General features: G+C 43.1%; 1 protein-coding gene across 1 annotated transcript in view; it reads right to left on the reverse strand.

The window, feature by feature from the left end:
• Positions 1-25,773, reverse strand: part of htr2cl1 (5-hydroxytryptamine (serotonin) receptor 2C, G protein-coupled-like 1) — a 107,371-nt gene extending 81,598 nt beyond the window's left edge. The window contains exon 1 of the mRNA XM_040140357.1: positions 25,739-25,773. The gene's annotated coding sequence lies outside the window, so the exon portion shown is untranslated. The remainder of the gene's footprint in view (positions 1-25,738) is intronic.
• Positions 25,774-26,825: the final 1,052 nt, after the last annotated feature.

The following is a 26,825-nucleotide window of genomic DNA, read 5'->3' on the forward strand; positions in this document are numbered from 1 at the left end:
AGTCTGTTTGAAAGGTGACTGTGGTTTCCATTTACACACCCAATAACTCATTCAGATTTGTTAAATGGAGTGTGGGCTGGACCAGTGCAAGACTATTTCCGCAACCTGAGTCCGCCTTCGCTGAAAAAATGAATAATTTCGCTGTGTGTGTGTGTGTGTGTGTGTGTGACAGCGATTGTGTATTTGGGGCACAAATGCTTGCATGTGTGTTTTTATGTGTCCGCATATGCCTGTAGGCAGTGAACGTGTGGGCGAGGGATGTGTATGTCCCGGTGTGTGTGTGTCTCCATGCGTGTTTGTGTGTGTGTTCTCATTGCACAAAGCCAAGTTAGGACTTGTCCTAAGCTAAAATGACTAAATGAGAGAGTCCCCAAACCGAGTGGGTCCCCAAACTGTTTTCTCTTCTCTCTTTATTTCTTCCTCCCTCCAGTTGTACTTAAACAAGCAGTGTGAAAATGAATGTCAGTCCCTGACAAAACCAGATGAAATGGACAAGGTTCATATCAGGTTCTGGAATGTTTCATTCAGTGTGCGACTGGATTTTTAAAAACCGGCAGGTGGATTCAATTGGCTCCCGTATTTGCACAAAGAGGAAAGATCAGTCTTTAATCCCGCCACCTCTTCAGAGGCTTTGTTCAGACTGCAGGCAAATCAGAGTCAAATCAGATCTCTAGGAGAGACTGTTCGCACTGTTATTAGCAACTGATCAGATCGGATTTCTGTGACCACACATCACCAACCTATCCGCATGGGTCGCTGCAGTAAGGACGTGGGCGTCACTAACTACGTATACACCGATACTCTGGATTTGATGCTGTTGTTGTGCGTCCTGTTGCGCGTAACTCAAAAGACACTTTGACATCTAATTTGAGCAGCCGGAGCGAGACTGAGACTCATCTGTAGAGATCTGATTGGAATCGCATTTCAAACCACCTCCAAATGTGGCTTGGAAATTGCATTTCACGTGTTTTTTTTTTTTCCCCCAGACTTTTATAAATTCAAACTGGATAAAAGTAGTGGCATGCTTCAAGTTTAATGGCTGTAGGTTGTAGGTTGTTTAGCTCAGCATTCCACACAAATACAGGGTATCTATATCAAAATGTATGCACATGCTGGTGTCGTGATTTATTGAAATGCTACTATGAGGTATAGCGAGTGGATGTAATGTATTTTACAGTGCTAAATTGGTCGTATATCACGAAATAGTGCAGTCGCCAAACAAGCTAGCAAGTGATTGTGTTAAAATAATTGAAATTTTTATGGTGTGCTGGTACTACGCTGACCTTTGCAAGGTTACTGTATGACCGACCTGTGCGTATGTTGCGTCTGTAGATAGACAATGACTGGCGCCACAGAAAAAGGTGCAGTCCCCATGTCGATCTTTCCTCCACCCAATACAATCCAGAGTCAAGGGGTTGCTTCCCAAGACAGTTTCAGTCATTTCTGGTCCAGTTACATCAAGTTACGTATGTGGTTCTTCTCACTGCTTCTATCTCCCTCAATCACCACATTCCTTCCAGCTCTTATCCTCTTCTACTCCCCTCTATATTTCCTCCCTCCCTCCCCCATCTTTAATTTATCCCCTTGCATACACTGACAACATTGCAGCAAGACCCGCCAGAGACAAACAATTGTCTGGACGCGACCACAGGTCTCCACTCTGCCCCCCAGGTGCTGTTGCTATGCCTATTAGCCACGAGCTAATTACCCAGTTCTACTCCCAGCAGGATTGGCAAGCCCCACACTAAGCTAATTAACATGCACCTCATCGAACGGGCAGGGTTGGCTGTGCAAGTGGAACTAAGGATGGCAGACTTGGAAGCAGAGGTAAAAGTATAAAAACCGGGAATGAGAAGGAACGGCAGGCAGTGAGATGAAACAGTCACTGTATTCAGAGAAAAAAAAGCTACAGAAGCTTTAAATAATTGGCAAAGGAAAAATTGAGCGGACTAGCAAGACGTTTGGAGATCTCTTAATGTGACATCAAACAAAGGTTTACGGATTAGATGACGGACCTCGGTGGATGTTAGCATTAAAAACCCAGTGGGACTGGGCACCAAATTGGTTGGGTAATTTCAGTTTATGCTACATAGGATATTGTGATTTTTTTTTTTTCCCCCCCCATTTACCACAGCAGAACCATGGCTTTGTATAGGTCGTCATCTGTGTAGCACTAGACCGGGATCCTACACGGGCCATCACGCTGCTAGAGCTACACGGTGCCACTGCAGTGCAGGAGTGCCGCAGTAGATAATAAGCACCACCGAAGATAGCTTCAGTGTTCGGCACCGCCACAGAGGAGCAGAACCCGTCGCTGAGACCATCCACTTGTATCTAGACTGCGGGCGGAGAGGGACGCCGTGCTGACCTACTGACAAAGTGAAAGCTACACTCAACTCCCAGGGAAAGTGAATTTGAGGCAGTTAGTGCTCTGTGGTCAGTCAACATGGCAATCTATAGGGTGTACCTCTGTCATTGAGCTTGTGTGCGTATATGCATATGTAAACAGAAACTTCTGTATGTAAAAAGATGTGATCGTGGACCGAAATGTTGTCATAACCTTGCAAACGCGTGTGCACGCGCAGTAAAGTATGTGTGCTCATAATACGTGAAGTAAAAATAGCCTCTTGTTTTCCTTGTGCGACTCGTCCTTGAAAGCCAAACGCGTGGGGCAAATACGTGAGCCGTCTCGGCATGTCTCAACCTCCACATTGCAGGCGCTGTGCGGTACACACAGAAATACACACAGCATGCACAATGAGGAGGCCGTAACACGCTGCTTCACTGGCCGCACTGTAGGCTAATCAGTGACCTGATGGACTAACAAATTAGACTGACCCGCTGGTCAGCGCAACCTCAGCGATAGGAAGCGGAGAGGCCACAGAACAGTATACTGCAGAATCTGTTTCACTGATTGCTCGCGGTGCTGATTTCGAGCTGATATCATGCCTCAAATCTTTCTAAGTAGACCTTGCCAAACTGAAATCGGAATTTTTTTTTTTTTTTTTCAACCGGTTCTCTGTACATAGTCCCTGGATGTGAATATTTTTTTCAGTTTTTTTTTTTTTTTGCTTCTGGGCATTTTATACTTTTATTGGATAGCCAAAAGCAGAGTGCTGACAGGAAACGATAGAGACAGATTTAGAAATGACAGGCGACAAATGTCCTGGATGCAAACCCGCGACATTTAGGCTCGGGCCCAGCACGTCCACACTAGACACACAGTTAAGAGCTGGTCCACACATGAGACTTAGGAGTGCACACTCAAAGCTATCTGGTACACACAAAAACTGTGTGGCGCACACTACTATCTGCCAACAAGTCCTCCAACCAGGACGACCAAATAGATTGTTTGTCCCCACCCTCTGAGGCTACCCATGGTAGCATCCCATGAAACAGTGCCTGTACAGAGGCACGCGTACCGGACCTTCACTGTCATGGCTACTAAATAAACACGTAATGTTTATTCATGTTAACAACGCATTCCAAAAGTATGTGGTGTGCATTAGGAACTATCTGGTGGACACAAGGACATAGCCGACCCCACTGGCTCTCAGTAGAAGCCGTCAAATGTGCAGTAGAAACTGATGAACTACCACTTCATACCGCAAACTGTCCGGTCTATACCAAAAAACGATTTTGTGCATACCAGAAACTATGGGGTGTGCCAAAACTATCTGATCAACCCTAGATCAACCTGGTAGTGTGGAAGGGGTAGCATGCATGCAGTAAAACATAAGACATCAAGGTCAACGGTGGCTCTGTCTGAACAATGGCAAAGCTAAGGTCTTACTCAGAATTCATTTTGGGTCGACAGAAAGTGGGAATCGCTTGTTGGTTACTGAGAGAAATCATGCGTCAAATCAAATACCAATAATTCTCTCTGCAGGTCTTAACTTTGAACTCTACTGTGGCATTTTCGCAGTGACTGTCTTTTGTATGTTCTACAAGCCCCTGAACTTTTAATTACTTCATTTTAGAAGACTAATCAGTACGCTATCCACTGGTTTCATCTTTTATGATAAAAATTGAGCCTACAAAAGGGACAAGAGTTACACTGTACTTATTATTATTATTTTTCTTTTAATATGCCCTGTGACTATAGCTGTTCATACCCTTTAATGAGCCGCAAGCCCCAAGGTGTGAGCATGTGCTCATTTGGGTCTCACTTTAGAAAAAGTATTGAGCATGACCCGCGAAGACACGTTGAACCCTGAGGAACCGCACCGCCTGCCAATGACCTCTCTTTCCTACCTCCTGTATACAAGTGCAGCAATTGCAGAAATGGCAGAAGTCCCTATTTTTTACAGTACAGCAATCCAGTCCACCTCGTGCAATAACAATACATTCATCTGACACTACTACTGGATTCATTGTATAAGTTGTTCTTAATGCGTAAATCGTGATTTTATCCTGCAGGTAGTTACGTATTTTTCAAACAATCATTTTTAAAATGCAGCATTAGTTCAAAAAAATTAATTATATGAGAAAAAAAATCTCTGAATTACACATATCATTATTATTATATGAGAGTATCAAGGCTTTCATATGACAGCGATTCCATATTTCAAATTACGGAGGGAAAGATATTATTCACATTTGTCCACTTAACTGGCTTCTTATGTTGACGCCTCTGGTCAAAACTGTCCCTTTACTGTGCGAGTTCCTCTTTTCCTTTCAAGTAAACCTACATATGCATACCTCCTACCCACACGCTGTACATACAGTACGTTTGAACGCACACAAAAAAAACACATAAATGAACACTCACACTCTCCTCCAACGGCCAACGCACACACGTGCCGACTCCCCGCTAACGACCAGTACACTGTGACAGGTAGAGGGATAAATTTCCCTCCCTGTTGGTAGCTAAGAAGGAACACTTTCAGGCTAATTGGAGAGGAGACAAGCGGAACATTCACTTTATTGTGACTGTCAAGGACAGGGCATCCTTGTTAAAAGTTAACTTTCAATGGTCCCTCTCATTTTCTACCTGTATAGGCCAAAATCCTGATAATTAAACCTAAAGACAATATAGGGAAATATGGTACAAGGAAATGCAGCGAGACCGAGGAAAAATTCAGCTCGGCAGGAATCTTTAAAACAATGCATATTTCCCCACTAGTGTACACATACATGTATTAGAATCTGAATATTTTAGACTTCGCTGGCAGTGCAGAAGACATAAGGGGGGTTCGTTTGGAATATGTATATTTTAGCTGTTGTGTTAAACTGAATTTAAACAGACCACACACTTTTTGGGCTGTACCTTACCGAAACTGACATGAAGCGGATGCATTGACTTTATACATTTTCTTTTCAGACATGCACCCACAGCCAAGCTGGTGATTCACTGTACACCGGATCTTGATGTCTTCCTCTGCCTGAGTTACTGTGAGCTCACGGCAATATTGGCAATGTGTATCTTCGGGTTGTTTTCCCCTGGGTTTTACCTCTCAGGCTAAACACAGGCTGCTTTACACCCTCTAATGGAGGTTGTCGTTGTTCTCTTTTGCAGCCTGACAAACAGCGCTGCAGGCATTACTCGGAGCTGAAAAAAAGTATTATCACCTCCTCTCCACCTGATTTTGTGAAAAAAAAAAAACCAAAAATAAACCAAACAAATAAAATGTACTTCGGTTTTGATTTGCAGCTAATATTTTTGCCACGTTGAACATCAGTGAAAATAAGATGTAAAGCACAGTGTGTGATTTTAAGAAAAGGTTGGTGTATTGATTATGCAAAAATAATTATTACATTTTTTATTTTTACTTACATTGTTATGGTAACTACAATAAGTTAATTCATCGTAATGTTTTTGGGTTGAAAAAAAATACATGACCTTATTGTTCCCCCTACTTTTTAAATGAAACCTACATCTACAGCCAAAACGGAAATTCAATATTATACTATGTATTATACATCAGAAGCTCTAAATGGCTTTGTATGTGTTGGATTTACAAAGCACAGTGTGTGCTTTATCGGCACACATTAGTATTGACACATCTGTATTGTGTCCTCACTCTACATCTTAAGTGATGCAGCATCGTTCCCTGCAAATGATGCATTCTCCCCCTGGGGCCAATCTGTAAACACTTTGGGGTCTTTATTGGTTGATAGTCTAACTGAACAGGGGTAGATACTCTGTGGGCCTTTTGAATTGAATTAGGCTGACAGGTTGTTGATACTTTTGACATGGATTATATTATCCGAGAGCAAAGATGATACGGAGTCTATATTCATGCTAGCGATGCTCAAAAAGTGTCCCATAACATGCTCACAACTCAGACACAAATATAATGCTGTATTCATCTTCCTCCCCGTCATATTAGTCCGACGAGTGCATCAGTTTCTGACACTTTTTCGGTCGTGCACTTTCCCCGTTCTGCTGCGCATCTTGCAGACACCCTTTGCCATCCCAGCATCTCCTTCCACCCGATGACTCAAGAGTCCCAAGCGCTTTCCTGAGAAGCGTGCCCGCCAAGGTTTTGCTCCGGACGTAGATCGTGTGGGCGACGGAGTCTGAGCCAGCATCAAAACTGCATTCAGAAAAATTATTTTGTATCCTATACATAACGTGAAGTCTTTTCTATCTGAAAAGTTATATCTGCATTTTCTCATGGGCCAATCAGTGTATAATAGTTTCCTCAAAAAGGATGCAGTGTGCTCTTTGTTTCCATAACGACAAACTACAACAGCCAGCAAAGAGTACTTGTGTCGAACCCTCAAACACTGCAGGAAACTCTCACAGCTTGACCAGTGAGCTTAATACTTACTTTTTATGATCAGAATAGCAAGCGCTGCCAGCCGCTTCACCACGACTTTATCCATTTACAATCTGGTGCCTCGTTGGCGGGATGGGGATGTCAGTTGGTTGGTCAGTCCACTACTGTGGTCCAGACTGAACTATATCACCTACTGAATTGATCGCCATAGACTTTTATACAGACATTGATGGTTCCCAGATGATGTACCTCAGTGTCTTTGGTGATCCCCTGACTTTTCGTCTAGCACCACCAGCAGGCGGACATTACTGGCTTTTACTGAAATATTGTTGCATCTGCTGGATGGACTGGAACAAATTTAGTACAGACATTCATGGTTCCAGGATGATGAATCCTAAGGACTTTGTCGATCCTCTGACTTTTCTTCTAGTGCGACCATGAGGCTTACATTTGTGGTTCTTAGTGAAGCTTCTCCATAACTACTCTAACATGCAATTTGGTACCTATTAACACACATTCCTGTCCCCCGAAGGATCAATATGGATAACTTTGGTGGTCCCTTAAAGTTTCAGTCAGCAGCATGATCAGGTCAAAATTTTGATTTCTTTAATAGTTTGGTTTTTGACCAAATACCTACAAACCTGGGACATTCCCATTAGCCTCAAGTGTAGTTTGCGTTTGGTGGCAAATATCAACATCATCATGCTAACAACCTAAATCAAATGGTGTACATGATAAACATCATACCAGATAAACAATACACTTTCCAAAAAGATTGTGGTTTGGGTACTTCCTTAAGATCAGAGCGCAGCAGCTTGATTGCCATGGTTGCGATAATAAACACTCAGTTAAGGTTGTGGAGCGGTCATGGTAAAAAATAAACAATTTTTATTACTATCGATTTCACATGGGAAAAAAAACCCCACTGGTCTCTTGTGGGAAAGTCCTTTGTTTCGTTGACCCATCCATCCACCAGATCTCCTCGTAACACAGACTTTGTCGGCCCTTATACTACGCCACGTGACTTCCTTCTTTGCTGTCATCATAATTGCTACAGCCACAAGAGGTTGCGTGACAATAAAACATAACTAAAGGAATCTAGTAAGCTGCTCGCACTGACAACCAATGGTGTCATTTTTTTTTTTTTTTTTTTACAGGAGAACAGTCTCCACACGTTTTGGGGGAGTTAAAAATTTACATTTCAGCCATAAAGATGTCATTCTTCACTTTTACCCCTGTTTCCTGTTTGTGCCCTGTGTTGACTCTTACATACGGTTTGTATCCCGAACTCTGAGTGGATTATTCTAGTGAAATAAAAAAATAAATCAAACTTTCAAAATTCCATCCAGTTTTTTTGTCCCTAGCACTATGAGCATATATTGCACATGAGGTACCATCTCTCTAACCTTTAATGGAGGTGGGTGAATCCGGCAGTGCTGATGGAGGAGCACTCCGGGTGTCTCTGTCACTGCTAAGTTAATTATGCAGCTTTAATGCTTCCCATTTCAAGTTTAGAAAAACACAGTTATAATACATTTACAGACCTCTGGGCAACCCTGCACTCACTTCACCATTTTTCTGAATTAGATTTGGCAAATGCGTCAGAAGATACACAGATCCCTATCATTTTAGTGTTATGTTGTAAACTTCACGTGTTTAAAAGCGGGTATACTTTACGTGTGGAGATGAAAGGCTTTCCTAACAGACCGGTACAATCAGTCCTTCAGGGCGACATCATTGGATGAAAGCAAACAAGCAGTTTTGAATATATGAATACGTAACAGAGGAAGTGGCACATCAAACAGAATGAAAGTCGGGTACGAAAGGCAGAAAAACAAGAGCCCAAAAAGTGCGAAACTACGGACATGCAGGTGTGTGTGTGAGCGTGTGTCTGTAAGACACAGTTCTGCCATCTTACCTACAGGGTCAGAAGGCTAATAGCAGCACGCTAGTAAGCTGTGGGTGAGTCATTCTCTACCTTTGGGCTTGTGTGGCATCCCCACAGTAACTGCAATTATATCAAAACCTGCGTCATAGCACAAGTTTTTCTCGTCTTGCTTCATGTTCTTGTCAGATCCCACGGGGAACAACTGAGTCAGTGCTGATGTTTGTTTGTGTGTGTGTGTGTGTGTGTGTGTTGCAGGTTTTTTTCTTACGTAGGGCAGCTCTTAAGATGTGAAGATTTGCAGTCATACAGTAGGTCAAGTAATGACATGCTTTCAGAAAATGTAGTTTCAGCCATCACTCCTGTCAGGTATGTTCGGATGTGGCTCAGTTGCTTGGATCAGACTGTCGCCTCATCGGAAACAACCCCATGGGTTGCTTGTGCAAGCAGCTTATTATGACCCACAGTTACGTGCTCCGGCGCCCACACTACAGTGAGTACAGCAGGTCAAGTTGAACCAAGAACTTGCCTGCCCAAATTAAACCATGTTTATAATGAATAGATTGGAGACTAATTGTGACGTTTCGCCCTCATTAAATCTGTCTGACCATCTGACTTTGCGTTCCTGCCCTGCTTGGTGCACTGTATCAGTCACCAGTGAAAGTCATGGAACAGAAAAACGCCATTGTGGATCAGCGAAGCGTCTCTCGCTTTGGATTCGCCCAGCTACAGTTGCCACATGATCCAAATAGGTGTTAATCTGGCAGGCCAGGATAAGATCACAGTCGCGGACATACGCACATGCACACACACACACACACACACACACAGCGTCCCATCGATGTGAAGAAGCTCAGTATACAGAAGATTCAGGAAGGATGATTATAAGGAGGGACTGGCACATCCACACTCAAACACACACCCTCACCCTTTCAAATCACCCCACAGATGGGTATAAATCTTGGCAGGAGTCTGCCTGTCATCGTGGGACCTTTGAAGGGACCTCAAGTATATTTATGGTGCCTATGATTTTGGCACTCCCGACAGTCAAGTCAACTCCTCTGGTTTGACTCAGCAGGTCTGGAAGTTTCTGTCTGTCATCTCCTTTGCACCTTATCCCCGCATCCGGGGAAGTCCGTTTTAGCAGACTTGTGTCACTATGTGGCGCAAAAGTGAAGCGACACACTGAAAGGGTGCAAGAAGTTGCACGCCTAATGGGCTTCTCTGACAAGCAAATTTAACAGCTCGACTGGTAAGAACGGCGTGTAGGTGTGTGTTTTTGCTTGTGTGGGTGGCTGGAGGCTGTGAGGTGGAATGCTCTCAACGTATTTGTTGGGATGACCTGTTTGTGTGTGTGTGTGTGTGTGTGTGTGTGTGTGTGGGAGCCTGAATAGGTCCTCAGGTGTTTTGCGGTAAAAGATCAAACACTTGAAATCTTTCTGTTGCATCTGCGGTTAAGAATTTGTTGGGTGTGTGTATGCATGTTCAAGAATCACTAATTGATCCAGTTACCCATGAAGTATGCACGCGCACACACACACACGCACACACACGCACACACACGCACACCAGCATAAGCAGCTATTTGAGCTGCCTTTTATCACTGAAACAGCTCAGGGGTTTCAAGTTAAAAAGTGATGCCGCATAAATGGTGGTCACCTTTCATAGAAGAAGGGATTGGGAACTTAAGTGTGTTTTAACATGTATTTTACATTATTACCAACCAATTCCACACAAGTGGAGGTCTGGTCATGAGATTCTGTTTTGCACGAGCCGAGCTGTAGACTCTAGTAAGGCTGCATTGAACCCACTGTGCCTAGGACCGATAATTTGGTTCATAAAGCATGCAGAACAAAAACAAGTCACAAATCAAACCTAATGACCTGCACCTAATGCTTCAGGTCGGTGTAAATGTAGCCCTGTAGAACACTGCACTGTAAAGCAACATTAGAGGAGTACGCCACTGATTTAAAACTGCACTTTCATAAGAAGGGGGGAGTTAGAGGAGAGATTTTTATTTTTTAACTGATGCAGCAAAAACTGAGATAACCTGACTTTTAGTCCTCAGTGTGGGCGCTACACTTCCCATACTGATAGTCTACAATATTAAACCATGTTTCTAAGAATGTACAGCAAAGACAAGTTGTATGCCAACGCAGGCTAGTTAGCATCACTCATTGCTTTCTGTACAATACATTGATCTGTTTTCTCAATCTATAAGCTTGTTAGCATGCACAAGGATGCGTGGGCGCGCGCACACACACACACGCGCTTCTATCTTCTATCTTCTATTACAACTAAATTCCTAACCCTAACCTAACCCTTCCTAATCCTAACCCCCCAAAATAGGCCTTTAAAAGGTGTGTCAGAGGGTGAGGACGAGCCAAGATGTCCTCACTTTCCCTGAATGTCCTCACTCAAGTGGTTTAAAACTCAAACTGGTCCTCACGATGTGCAGCCATACAAGTACACACACACACACACACACACACACACACACGCACACACACACACACACACACACACACACACACACACACGTTTGCAGGTTACAAGGTAGCATGATGCCAGAAAAAAAATGATCATTCCTTTAAAAATCAATCAGGAACATCCGTAGACTTTATAGGCTCATCATGCATTTTTACTCATCTTCCTTCTCTTTTCATTAAATATTTTATGGCCAGATTGAATGTTCACTGGTGATTAAGATTTAATGGGAAGTGCATTCACTTTCTTAAATTGGCCGTGATATATATTTTACATTTTTTTCCTCCTCTGCCAAGCAGATTGGCTTTCCTCTGCATCCGCTGATCTGACGATGGTAAGCTAGTAACACACTACATGGCCACAGTTTTGGTTCAGTAGCAGAAAGATCATCAAAAACCATTTAAATAGCTATATATTGACAGTTTCACTTATGCAATGCACAGAAATACAACGATATTAAAATGTTAAGGCAGATGAGAACTTTCTCATTTTACTTTCGGTCACTGGTTATAAAATAGCGAAGTTCTTGCTCCTCTGAAAAGAGTCATTTCTGGCCTCTCTGAGTGGAGTTTGCATGTTCTCCCCCTGCCTGCGTGGGTTTCCTGCGGTTACTCCTGCTTCCTGCCACAGTCCAAAGACAGGCAGGTTGGTTGGTGACACCAAATTGCCCTTGTGTTTGTGAGCGTGACTGGCTGTTTGTCTCTATATGCATGGCCCTGTGATAGACGAGGCGACCTGTCCAAGGCGTAACCCTCCTCTCGCAGGGACTGGTTCCTCGAAGGATAGGCCACATAGGTAATAGATGGATGGATGGACAACTGCATTCTTTAGCTGTAGGAAAATGGTACCATTTCCTGCAATCCTACTAATAAATGGAGAAATCTCTGTCTGACTGTCTGTGTGTCCTTCGCTTTTTTTCTCAACAACTGCTCATCCAGTCAACTTCAAACTTCCAGGAAGGACTGTGACGTTTTTTGGACGAACGGTTCTCGGTGAGGGCTGGGGTGACTCATCCACACAGCTAACGTCGTTGATTAGACAACGGTGCGCTGTAGAGATGGCTGCTCCCGGTCAAAGCACGGATTCCCCCGAAAGACAAGCCCCAGGTACAGAACCTCGCACAGGATCACCCAAAGTGAGGGACTGTTTTTAGACCAAAGCTCTGTATATTGTAAATGACTTATCACAGCAGAACAGCTGCAATCCACGGACGCTTGAAGCAAAGGCTTCCCGGAGCTCTTTGTTTAGGACGCAGGGAGAGCAAACAGCACTGTTTTGGTTTACTTTTCATACCCACCCGAGCATGATTTAATAGGATTATTAACAGGCAGAATGAGTAAATTATGCACCGACCGCTGCTGCTATAATAAAGTAGCGTTTCACCATGCTTCATCTAATGTTTTTATTTGTTGTATATTTGCGAGAAAATGGCTTAAGCGGATGTTAAATCGTTTCAAATATTTTCCTTGCTGATGCAGAAATACATTTGCCAGTGATTTTCTTAACTTCATATTATTCCAATAATGAAATAAATCCATGTCACACCCAATTTTAAGTTTCAAGTGAATTTATTCAGTAAAAACACTGATTTTCCAGTTCAGGGGAGGGTCACACAGTGATTATATTAATCTCCACTCACTTGCGATTTTATTAGATAAATCTAGATAGATAAAACTCATGCAGTATAATATAACAGGCCTGGATAAATCCTCCCTTCTGGAGAATTTAAATTTTCCGATTTTCTCGAATCCGTTTAAGAGGATGTCGATTTATTTTAATGGTCATTTCGGAGGCTGTAATTTGTGGTGCTGTTGAACTGTACTGGGCTACACTGAGAGGTGTTCCTTTGCCAACCTTAATTCATATAAAGGGGACGGACAAATTATTAGGAACACCTCTCAGTGTAACCCAACAGCACCACAAATTACAGCCTCCGAAATGACCCTTAAATAAATCAACGCCTCTTTCAAACAGATTCAATAAAAACGGCATATTATAATCCTCATAAAGGAAGGATTTATTGCAGGCCTGTTATGTTATACTGCATTAGTTTTATGTAGGTGTACGTAATAATTTGGCAATTGAGTGTACGTGTCACAGCAGTCCTTTTTCCCCTGACAAATAGGGTCTATTATTATTATTAATATCATAACACAACAGTGACGTGGAAATTGGACGATGTCGATTAGAAGATTGAATAAAATACTTAACTATTCTGATAACGAGCACCGCACCGTTTACCCCAATTCTTGAAGACGATTCCGGCCTGTTCTGCTCTGGGCAATTGTAATCCATTACTTGGTAAAATAAAAGGAGCCAAGTAAGATAGCACTAGGGAACCACGTGGAGTGCAGAGCCCTTAATTGTGGGCGAGTGTTTCCAAGCCAAAAAAAGTCAAAATGGTCGCAAAGTGGCAGCGATATACTTTTGAAGGAAAGCAACCAGCGAGAGCGTATGTATCAATAGTCTGAATGTCAAAATTCATTATGTGTCGTTGTGTCTGTGTGTGTCGTTGTGTGTGTGCAAGGCTATTTGAGGTGAAGCACTGGATTCCTATTTACAGTAGCTGGCCTCAGCGGAAACTTATGAGTTAATGAGCCTCAATATGCACTTTGTCTGCTACTGCCCTCTGCCCCCCTCTCTGTGTCTGTACGACTGTCTTCCTCTGTTCTTGTCTTTCTGTTTCGCACCTTTTGTGGTCGTAATAAATAGCGGTTATCGCACTTAAGGTTGATCACAGTTCCAGTTAGTAAACCTACCTTTAATCAGTGATATGTCTGTGTGATGTTGCAGCCATCCCCGGGGTTTGAAATCAATACAAGCTCTTGTACCAACCTGAATTATCTATGAAACTACTGGAGAAATAAACTGCTGTTTTCAAATCCACTAGATAAAAATATACTACAGATACACAGATGCAAAAAACAGACTAATTCTCGGTTTGCAAATCTGTCCAGGGTATTAAACATTAACAGTAAACAGAATCCAATGAAGGTTTGAAAAACGTCAATGAATGTCCCATCTACAAAATTACCAGCCGATGGAAATAGTTAATCAGCAGTTAATAAAGCTTTTGTGCTATCACAACTCAGATGCAGATAACAACCAGATATACTCTGAAATATGCGTAGAGAAAAAAAAGTGCATTGCTTGGAAGTCCACAAAGCCACAGACCTCCAATATGGCTCCCAGGGGCCTCGCCTAAAGGTCATGTTGTCTGGAATGTGTAAACGGTCGGTGCAGTACAATTTACATGCCAAATTACAGGACACGTTAACTTCTAGGGAAAAAGTAACGTTTAAGAGTTAGTGTCAGTGTTAATTTGTGAGCTTTAGAGGTGTCGGCATGAGTAACGTTGAACTTTGGACAGAGCCAGGCTAGCTGTTTCCCCCTACTCCCAGTCTTTATGCTAAGCTAGGCTAACCCCAATCCCGTCTCCGGCTCCAGCTCCAACACACAGACGTCCCCCCATTATTACACGGATAAGACTAATTCCCAAAAGGTTTAAACTATCCCTGTAGTAGTGACCTTAATAGAACACGATGAAGCCATTGGTTTACAGTTTAAAAATGATCCTGCCTTGTTCCGTCTGCCCCAGTGAAGATGCTCATTCACTGGGGCTTTCAGCAAAACCACTCACACACCTTCAGTATCTAACCCCTGCACGTAAACACTCACACAGACATGCAGGTCACGCTGACTCAAACTCGCCTTTGCGTTACAGTCTCACAAAAATAACCGTACACACACATGCCCAGCATACACGGTGCTGTGTGATAGCAGGGTTAAACAAACAAACAAGATTTGCGCGACTAAAAATACCTCAGGGGAAACCTGCTTTGTTTGTGCGTGTCTGTGTGATCACTCACGCACGCATGAAGGTCTTAATGGCACGTGCACAGAGTAGCGCTCCACATTTATCTCCAACTGAAACCAAATATCTGCAGGATCGGCGTGTAATTCAATGACGAGGGGCGGAATGGAGACGGAATGAGAGGGAAAACGGGAGAGCGGGGAATTTTGGGAAAGAAATTGAAAAGGGGAGAAGAGAAAAGTCTTAAAATAATCTAAATTAAATCTGGTTCACTAAAGATATACAATATTTTTAGACCAAATAAATGTGTGTAAGTCTCTGCTCATTTAAACACAATAAACACAATAGCATCACAACTTATACCTACTATCCTTTTTTTTTTTTGTGGCTTGTATTGATGTCCCTCGACGATGAATTCCATATGTTGCTTACACATTATTTAAATTAAATAAACAAAAGGGAGGTAGGAGAAGGGGAAAAAAAAAAAAAAAAAAAAAAAATCTGTGGCTCGGTGTCACATCCCCCCTCCCTCCTCGTCGCGTGCCACCAGCGCAGTCTGCTAGTCCGCTACAGCACATTACACTTTGACTAAGAGGGATAAACATACACAGCGGGGACGTCCATATGGTGAAGAGAGGGTTAGATATGTGTGGGAGAGCGAGTGCTGCTAAAAAACACACACACAAATCCAGACACGCACCCACCCACATGGTGAAGTGGAGGGGCGGACCGACGTCTTTATGCTCCGTCGGTCTGAGAGGCTGCAGCGGTGACACGCCAAGGCGAAAGGTCAAACTCGTTCCTCTCCGTTGATTCTCTAACTGGAGAGCCCGTCGCCCATTACCGGGAGCCCTTCCCCTCTCAGCTGAACACGCTGCGCCGGCACGAACGACAACCAGCGACAAAGTCAGGAGAAATGAGTCGGAGAAGATCGAAATACCAAAAACAGCATGCAGGTCTTCGAGTAACCTTTTCTATCTTGTCTTCTATTTTTGAATTGAATTATTCTGCCACTGGTCGATTCCCTCCGCCGTCCTCTCCAGGCAAAAACATCTTTCCCTCCTTTAGATCCTTTCACCTGCTGCCACCTGACTGTATATACAGTTGTACACCGTCTCTTTCAGGTGGCCGTCGGGGCTACTACTCTTTCCTTAGGATTTCCTTTTCCTTACAGCTCATTTCATGGCTGTTCTGCAGCCATTTCTCCTCCCTTTGCATTATTCCTCTTTCCAGGCTCAAAGTCAAAAGGTATGTTGCGTATTGTAATACAATTTCCAACTCTTCAACAAAATAAAACACAGGTCAGAGTCTGTTTTCAACAAGTACTTTTAAGGTTAAAGTCTTTGAGATTTCAGTCCTGATTGATGTGGTGATTAACGGGCTTATTTTGGTGACACCAGCGGTTACGGGTGGCGGCAGGGAGTGCGGTTTTATACTACAGATCCCAGAATTCAGGAGGCGGCGAATACTCCTTAAGCAGCTACTTTGTTAAAAGATGAGCAACCGGCCATTTCCCATCATGACATGAAAAACTGCAATCTGATGTCATGCTGCGCGTGGCGTGAGTAGTTTCCCACACAACAGCGGGACGGTGTAAAAGGAATTGATTACCTAGCTGGCTGCTCCTTCTTGTTCCATTACTCGCTGCAATATCTAAATCTGATCAGCAGTCCAAAAAAAACAAAACAAAAAAAAAAATGCTGAAAATGAGCCATTTCGCTGATTGTGGTTTGTGCTAACCCGTGACAAATACACTACATTTCCTGGGACTGCTTCACAATAAAACCACCCTGTGTTCGGCCAGTTGAAGGCTTTTAATGTGAAGCAGCAGCTGATATCAAAGAGATAAAACTACACTGGATTACATTATGCATCTTTTCCTGTAAATCCCTGCTGCATTTGAAGGCAGTCTGAAATTTGGATGGGAATGGCAGACGGTGAACATTGAAATCGAATATACACGGGAGTAATTAGATAATGCAAACACATTGAATGGCTATTACAGAAATAATGTAGACCATAAATAGTTTCAAAAACGGGGTTAGATATGATGAAAGTTTCAAGGATTACTAGTTTAAGGAGGAAATAAACTGTACTATAAGTCCTGATACATAATGGCATTTTGCTGCTGCCTCCAGTCTTTTTGGACTTTCTGATGAAGTTGTGGCCGTGTAACTCTTTCAGGCAGAAACATCCTGATGCTTGATCTAAACTGAAATAAAACAAAAAGAGGTTCCCACAGGAATATCATTTAGCTGCTTACCCGAGCTCTCCATCCAAATCTCTCCACTTTCTCCTCTCCTTCATCTCCCTCATCTTTTCCTGTCATCCTCCCGTTTCTCTTCCTCCTCGCTCATACACGTTCAGTTCACGCTCATCTCCTGTCTCTGCACTCCTCCTCCTCCTCCACGGTCCACCGTTTATGTCTTCACTGAGTCCTGAATCTTTCTCCTCATTGTTTCCGCCCTAACCGAGCATCTTTTCCATTAAATGTGCCTGAAGCACGCGTTACAGCTAGACGAAAAGATTTTGATGGAAGAACTGAGGGCGTACCTGAAGGAGAACCAATGTTGCATCAAACAGGAGACTTGAGGGTAAAACACGCTGATGAACTACTGCATGTCTCTGTAAAGGCCCCAGAAATACGAAAACTGAAGCCAGTAAGTTGGTAAGAATAGTATTTATAGCTAATTTTAGAGCATGAGTCCAACTAAAAGAATTAAGTATGAAAATAACACACTCGGTTTTAGGATCCGGTTCGGAGATGATTATCAAGCTCTAACTGGTTGACAGCAGCTGCCAACAATCTGCAGGGGACAGAGGCCCCTTGCCTGTTTTTAATACTTAACCACTGGGTCTGTTCCAAAACAGGCGTACTGAACGCGTCAGATGTACGGGGGGCATACCTTGCAAGTTGTTTTCAACGGCTTAGTGCTAACAAACGAGCGGTGTTTGTGCTCTGCGTGAGCCTAGCATCTGTGCAGATGCAAGGACACAATCTGAACAGTCCTCTAGCAGAGCTGCCCAGTCGTATGCCGTCTAGGCCTTAACAGGCGCTGCACCAGCTGCGTATACTCCGTGGGTCACGGTCAAGCAGAGGTACTTGAAAACTCTTAGCCCCTGATTTCCTCAATCTGCACCTAAAATCACACTCACTCAGATCTTAACAGAGAGACGTGACACACATATTATTGGATTAAGTGTGATTTACGCTTACCGAGGATTTCATAATCTCTGATGTTCCATCATGAATAAACGTCCGAGAAAAAAGGCGTTCCTTGTAAAGAATTAACACAATCTTTAGTTTTCAGTATCAAAGTAATCCTATGATAGTTGTCAGTACATCCGGGGCTACACTTCAAACATGAACTGCTACAAGCTAATTCAGAATACATTTAATGGCGCTAATTTGCCAAAAATGTTACCAGATGTAGGCTAAAGAAATGAGGCTCCATTTGGAGCCCACAGCTAACTAACTGACTCCATGGTAGCATTATACTTCCCGTATAATGTCTCAGTTTTTTTCCTGAGGGGAGGGCCGAGATTTGAGAACACCTGCCGCAACCTAATCTAAACCGAGCAGATTTAGTCGCTGAACCATGATCGCACCAAAAAAAAAACCTGCCGGGGCTAAATTTAAAAAAAAAAAAAGCCCCAAACTGGGGTTTCTTTGCATCCAATCCAGGGTTTTGCAGAGGTGTATGATGCCAACGTTCTGTCTGGCGAGCGTGATCCAGGGTAACTGAGACATGAAGCGGGACTCAAATGCAGACACCTATACGCATCCGGTAGCGTTTAAAGGTGGCTTGGTCAAGGTCAGTAAGGCTCGTTAGTAGTTGTTAATAGGCTGGCAGATTGGTTTAGGCAAACGATCGCAGGGGAATCGGCCTCGCTGTCTGCAACAGGTGACTGCAAGTACGTCAGACAGCACACAAAAACTGCCCTCCTTGTGTACACTCGGACACTAACTGGTCATATACAATAGCAGATCATTTAAAAACAAATGAAGACCTTAATCAGTAGAGTCAATAATGCAACAAATGGGCTGAAAAAACAGGTCACAAGTTTACTCTCTGCAGCGCAAACATCCCGATTTTTGGAAACTTGGGTGAACAATGCACTTGGAACAACTTTATGATGCACAGGAGAATAAAATAAGGGTGAAGATTTGTTCAAAAGAATCTGCTCCTACCTGCCGTTCAAAATCACTTCAAAAGTGATTCACATTAAAAATGACACAGTGCAGAGGAAATGTGATTCTTGCATCAGTTCCTTTAGAGCTATAAAGCAGTAATTAAATAAATCCTTATTAAGTGGCTTATTATACAAACTTAACCTTGATATAGAATGTATTTTGCAATAGAGTTGTCTTGTGCCTCAAGCTGATTAATCCCAGAAGAGAGGGGAAGTGCAGAACACAAACATACTTCCTGATGAAGTCCTTCACCGTGTATCCTATTGTACATCAGCACTGCAGAATGTATAAAATAAATACTCCTTTCACATTTATCCTGCACTGTTGAAATTTTTTCGTTGGAGAAGGGGCCAAAGCGCAAGAGCAATTAAAAAACACTGCGGTGAAAAGTGTGTCTGAGTGGCTGATTTGCATTTGTTTATGCAGAAAGACAGCAAAGGCCGACACAGTGCACTTGTATTACGTCTCTGCCGGGACTGAGTGTTGTCTTCCCATGAAGAGCAGAACATCTTTTATTAGACCGCGAGAAGGTTGAGGTGTTTGGCGTGCAGCACTCTGGCACATGTTATCCTCAGAGATGTATAGAGAGGGGTCAAAGGGCGCAGAAGCACTCCTGAAGTGTTTTTTTTATTTTGGGACTGTTTAAGGTCAAGCTGACAAGTTGGAAAAGCAGGAGGATGAGATGCAGGAGTCAGTCAGTAAACACAGAGAGACACATCCCTGTGGACACTGGGAAGGTAATCGCAAAACTCAGCTGAATGTGAAGCTATACGGTGGACGTGTCTTCGCTGCAGTGACTGAGTGGCAGGAGGTAAGATGGAGGCTTCGTATTTTCAAGCATGAGGTTGCTTTACTTCATATTTTGTTGTGATTTTGCCGTATTAAAAGGAGCACTCTACCAGAAAACCTAGATTTTGACTATTAAATACTCACTAGGCTTTAAAGCCGGCTCTGCAATGTCTGAAGCTTCACTGGTCACTGGCGGCTGTAGTCAGCTTGGAATTACGAAAGTTAGACCAGGGAATCTCATGGTGACTGGGGGGCAAAAGCTGTGGAAAAACACGTTCAAGGAGGCTGAAAGCGGTGGTAAACTCGCTCGCTTTTTCTACGCCGTCAACCACACCCTCCATCAGCGAATAGAGCTGGCTCCGGTGACACCGTATGACTGACGGGTGAAAAAGGAAACGTTATAAAAAGCGGGCGTATATTGTTCTATTGTCTCCATTGCCTCGTGAAAGCTCGTAATGTGATTGGGAGCTCTAGCAAGTATACCCTTGAGTTTTGAGATCATTTCGTCACACAGCTACCGAACTTCAGTAGGTAACCTCCTTTGAGTCTTTTGGGGTAAGTGTAGGTCAAATTTCAAGTACTACCAGACAAGGCAAGTCAAGCCTCAAGCCCTGGTTAAGTCTTTTCTGGTCTTTGAATGCTGAGCAAGCTACACAACAATAAAGCAGCTCCTCGTTTAACCTGTATTAATAGTGTTTTTACATAGCCAAGACCTGGTTTTATCAGTGCACAGACCAAGCAATAAATCTTCAAGTTGTTCGTCAATGCGTAATATGTCTGGTACTGGTACCGCTCCCTCATCCGCCATCGCCTTCTCTCCTCTCTCTGCCGTGTCATTGCACGATTTATCTCTCCGCCCGTCTATACCTTCATGGTTTGAACTGCTCATTCACTCCCTTATTCATTCACTCGTCTTTGAATCATAGCTTCATTGCGATTCCCTCCCTACGCTCATTCTTCATTTGCCGCGTCCCCACTTAGTCAGACGTTTCTCAGCCCCGCTGTCATTAGTCACCTCATTCACAAGGTTTATGCCTTATGGCTCCGTCATTCTGCCTCTTCCTCACTCTCTCTGTCACGCTAAGATTTTGTTTTCCAGTCACAAGCAGAATCGGAGTCACTTTGCAGGCCAGGGACAATAAAACGAACAGGGATTTGTCCTGGTGGCCTGATGAAAAAATATATGGTGAAACATGATGTATTCAGGAATAAAAATGGTATCAATCTTCTCATTTACCTCGCGGCAAGGAAGCGAATTAATGTATTTCCCAAAAAGACAAACTATTCCCTCAGGTTTCAGTAACTGGTGCAGTGTTCTTTGTCACTTCAGCCATAGTAGCATCGCTGCTAATGCAAAGAACGCAATCCTGATTCTCTTCATTAAAAACAAAGAGGAAATGTAACATGTATCACTTCCTGTGTGGCACTGAGAGGAGCGTTATGAGAGCCAGAGCTAAAGCTTTCATTCGCGGGTACGGTTAGAATCACTGTCTTATTATACTGAAAATAGAGAATTACAAACCGGGCAAATGATTTAATCCAGTTCTTTAATTTACCTTGTGTGAACACAAAGACACACAAACAGGTGCAGGTAGGTCAATGGATTAAAAAAAATCTATATATCACAACATATGGAAAACATGTTTGAACTACTTCAACGATAATGTATGTAAACCTAATCTGACCAACCTACTTGCCATGAAGATCTGATTACCTTAAATGTAAAAGTCCGTTTTTTCAGGTGCTGCCCTACAGCCCACTCTGACTCATCCGGAGAAATACATTTGTAGGTGTTAAAGGCAAATGTGGAAAGCTGTTACTCGATTACCTCATGTAAAACTGCTAATAAAAAGTTATCTGCCTCTACAATGTGTAGGTGGGTGGTGTTGGAATGCCGGGAAAAACATTACAGGTAACTCTGATCCTCCAAAACAAACCAGAGTGCAAAAGTGAAACAAATGTTTGTGTGAGCACGAACACATCCCGATAAGAGGATGAAATGATAGAAAACGCTGAAATCCATGTGTTCCATCGTGTAAAATTCTGTGTTTTGTTTGACCACTGGCTTTTTTTCCCCCCCAGTCTGCTCCGGGACGGATGACACCGATACAAAGAACACAGGAGGAACGATGTCGGAGAAACCAAATAAGAGTTAGCATGAGTGAGTGTGTGTGTGTGTGTGTGTGTGTGTGTGTGTGTGTGCACGGCAGGACAGAGAATGCTGCGCTTCTCTAACGTAAAGTTCGAGAAGAACGCTCAGGGTAGAGAGAGCGATATAAGGCGTTGGTGTGGGCGAAACAGGCAGGTAAACAGTAGAAGAACAGTGACGAGAGATCGTCCACCGAGGCTCTTTGAGGAAATGATTTTGGGGAGAAAAAAAAAAACACAGATGAAATATATAATGGATGAGTTTGAAGTGAGGCTGACCTGTCCAAAGCACCGATGTAGAGTCATTTATTATCACAATATTCACTTTTATCATAATATTCTGCCACTGTTTCTGACAGTATCAAAGCATTCCCCTGCTCTGGCACATATTTGAGCCTATAGGAGATCGAAGGAGAACTGGTGAAGGCTCAAAAATATATAGTTTGTTTTTTTTCTTTTTTTTAAATGCTCAGTAAATTCCTAAAAAAACTGGACACTGTAGTTTTTAGCGAAAGTTACTCATAAAAAAAAAATAGTTCAACAATGTGTTTGGGACTATTTTCAGCAGCGGAATAATATACATATGGCGCTAGAGTGAGTATCTGTGTAGGCAGGCTGGTGTTTGTGGGCTTGATTCAAAAGGAACTACAGTGCCCATGCGCTGTAACGAAGCAGCACGTCACCCAGTGCAGCGATGGGGCTCACTGATGTTTTTTTCTTAATAGTCTTTGGACAACTATGGAGCTCTATTGCACCGAGGAATAAGATATATCCGGCTTTGGATATAAGGTAGTTTTTGTTAGTAGGATCATTTCACTGTTTGTTTTCGTCTTTCCATAGGATTTGCTGACCATGAGAAAAATAAAAATAAAAAAATATCACCATAAATATCCTTCAAAACTACAAACACACCCCATGGCACATATCGTGGCTATTTACACCAACATACACAGGTTTTTTTTTTAAATCTTGAAAGCAGTGTGAAAGCAGCTCATATTGAAGACGGGTAGGTTGTGCTTAGAGCAGCATTGCCAAACACCTCCAAAGTCCTGCAAGAAAACGAATTCCGGCGCGTTCCGCAAAAAAAAAAAAGAAAAATTGATTTGGGCGCATTTATTTTTACAATCTGGGTGGAAAGGGGAAGAGCTGGAGGTGAGTGGATGTGAACCTCAACTGAGCGGCGTCTCTGACTTGACACCTGACGGGTTTTCCATTTACTTGCTGCCCGTGGGCAGATGCTACACTGACGGTCTCGAATCCAGTTTTTAACTATTAAACATGTTGAGAATAATTTTAATTACAGTGGGCTGCAGCTGGATTGGAAAACCAATAACTGAATGAATTCATCTGCAAACTGTCAACAACAACTGGGCCAAACTAAAACAGCCCGTGTCCAACTTGGCCTTGTCACCGCTCATGTCCAAATCATAACAATTATAATATTATCATAATTATAATTATCAACAATTATAATATTTGTCCCGGCAAACGGTAAATACGTCTGATGAAAACCTCTATTCTGAATGTGTTTGTGTGTGTATGTGTATATCTCTATATGTGTATGTAGAGAGGGAGAGAGGAAGACTTTATTGCACAAGAACCAAGATGGAGGTCACAGCACACTGGTCCAGCACACTGACGACTCAATTCTTCCGCGACCAAGTGCCGATGTGTGTTTGTGTGCGTTTCAGTTCCCGGAGTGAGAGAGCAGAGCAAACACGGCCCCAGACCTCTCAGATTACAGCGAGAGAGTGGATCCGACCGTCCTTATTGATGGCGGAGCAGAGCAAACGGAAGCGTTTCTCAACCACACAGATAGGAGGTGTAAAGGTCTAAACACGAAAATGTTTAGTGTCACAACTTATCATCTTTTTCTTTTTTTTCCCTGTTTGGCGTGTAGTTGTGAGTTTTCGTACGGTTTTCTTGGCATTTTAGATGCATTTTTAGATCCACGCAGCGTTTGGCTGCAGATGATTTGGCCCCTCTGGAGCTCTCTCAGCTGTTACTTTACAATCTCACAACGCACGGCGACGATTGCCAAATTATGATTGCCGCACATTTTCATAGCTGCTAATTGATATTCAAGATGAAAAAACCAGGCTAATTGTGATTAAGTTAGCTCGGCCTTCTGTTTTTTTGGCACGAGGGGAACGCTGGGGGGAAAAAAAATAGAAAGGGGATTACAACGCTTCAGGAAACTAGTGGTTCATTCTCTGTAAATAGTTTCATATCCTTCTCTCTTTTTTTCCATACAGCACATGTGGTTGCAAACCTGTTGTTGCTGCTAGCTGGAATACAAGGAGAAAAATACGTATGAAAACTAACTTCTTGGTGTGTGCACCAACTGTCCCGAGACTGTGAAAACTGAGAATTAATGACATTTTGTATTAGGGCTCATTTAAATCCACTTCTAAAAAAAGATCTAGCTGTAATATTGACGGATGACTCAAAAATAACTGGAAAAGTCACAGACCACCCAGAATGTTGGGAATACTGGCAAATGTATGCACTTCAGCTGGAAGTCAGTCCAGCTTTTCTGTTTTTCTCTCACTGTGAAGATGAATGTGAGTAAAAATGTTTGCCATATTTTTCTGTATATGTGCGTGCGCGTGCGTGTGTGTGTGTTAACTTTCTTTAATACCCTACTGCAGTGCCTGTTCCAAACATGCTTGTCATCTCATTAATAGTTCAGCATTTTATTCAATCATCTAAATCATCATCATCTAATTTCCACATCATTGCTGTTATTAATAATAATAATAATAATAATAATAATAATAATAATAATAATAATAATAGACCCTATTTGTCAGATACCTGAGCAGAAAATACTGGACCATAAATTCAATTCGTGCTGTGACACATACACTCCCTTGCCAATTTATCAGGTACACCTAGATAAAACTACTGAAGTATAATATAACAGGGCTGCAATAAATCCTCCCTCTGTGAGGACTATAATGTTCGGTTTTTATTGAATCCGTTTGAAAGAGGCGCTGATTTATTTGTAAGGGTTTTTATAAGACTGCAACACTGGCTCCTGGTCTCAGCTCTGGGCTGTAGTGGTTCCTGTTCTACTAATAAACTCAAGTCGGATTTTTTATTTATTTATTTATTTTTTTAAATATACGAGAGCTGCTCCAACGCGGGGCCTACGCCGTCTCCCCCTAATCAGACCAGGGCCCAGAAGGTCTGGCTATGCATAAAAACTACGGAGTCCGCCATTGTCCTTGCATATGTCCACAACGGCTCAACGTCCGTTTTTGTGACCGCCGATTGGCGTAATCCGGTGTCGTTTCCGCCGACGTGAACAACAACCTCGCAGTATTTACTGGCCTCCTCCACCCGCTGCAAGTAAACGGCATTTATTACAGGTACCATTTATCGCCGAAGGAGGCACAAGTTGTAACTGAGCGTGAGACCCCGCCGAGGGAGGGAGAGGGAGAGAGCAGCCGGCGCTAACCGCTAACCGCTAACCGCTGCGCTGAAGTAGCTAGCGGATCCGGAACAGCGTGTAAAAAGCCGTGAGGCAGCGAGGAAATCGCTGAAAGGCGCAGAGAGCCGAGAATGCTTAAGCAGAGCTAATGTAATGTAATCGATAAAATAGCAAAATTATCCCGGGCAGGGGCAGAGCGGTAGAAACTCGCTACCAGGCACAGAAACGCCGGAAACCGGAAATGAGACAATACGCTTACCTCAGCACGTCAGCACGTCAGCACGTCAAAGGACCAGCAACGCTCTGCTGTAAGCCTCGGGCAAAACTGAAGTTCTTGTACTTTGGCCCCCGGCACCTCAGAAACACATTATCTAATGAAAATCTCTGCTCAGGGTGTGTCCTTTGACTCCCGCATAAAACAGTCTTTTTTTTTTTTTCGCCACCCAACATTGCAAAAATCAGACGCCTCCTGTCTCAAACAGATGCAGAAAAACTAGCCCAAGCTTTTGTTACTTTTAAGCTGGATTAATGGCAACTCCTTATTATCAGGCTGTCCCAGCGAATCTCTAAATACTCTCCAGCTGATCCAGAATCCCGCAGCACGAGCACTGACAGGAACTAGGAAAAGAGATCACATTTCTCCCGCGTTAGCTTCTCTGCATTGGCCTCCCTGTGAAATCCAGGGTAGAGTTTAAAATCCTCCTCCTCACCCACAAAGCCCTGAGTGGTCAGGCACCATCATATCTGAAAGAGCTCATAGTACTCATATATACCGCAGTAGAAAGCTGCGCTCCCAGGACGCAGACTTGCTTGTGGTTCCCAGAATCTCCAAGAGTCGGATGCGAGGCAGAACCTTCAGTTATCAGGCTCCTCTACTGTGGAAACTTCTTCCAGTTTGGTATCCGGGAGGCAGCCACCCAGGGAAATTGTGGGAACTCGGCACCCGGACTGGGATTCAGAACAAGGCAGGAGACTGCTGAAGATGTCGCTTTAACCCCCATCCAAAGTGACCGATCAGCTCAGACACAGCGTGACTTAATACATCAACGTTTTGTACACTGACAGAGTTCCCACTGGGTCTGTCAATTCCCGGAACAGCGTGAGAGGGTATCTAGTTAACATGGACTCTGTCAAACATCATATTGTATATTGTCCTAGTTATACAGGTAAAGGATTCCCCGGTACCCGCATGAGAAGGTTGCTGTCTTTGTTTAATGTGGGCCTATTGAAATGTCAATTCATTTTGACCTCCAACACAGATGCTAAAATCTTTTGATGGAGATGGCATATTATGCTATAAGCTGCAATAGAATTGTATACACACACACACACACACATATATACAT

The sequence above is a fragment of the Xiphias gladius genome, chromosome 12 (assembly GCF_016859285.1).
Source record: "Xiphias gladius isolate SHS-SW01 ecotype Sanya breed wild chromosome 12, ASM1685928v1, whole genome shotgun sequence".
NCBI classification, from domain to species: domain Eukaryota; kingdom Metazoa; phylum Chordata; class Actinopteri; order Istiophoriformes; family Xiphiidae; genus Xiphias; species Xiphias gladius.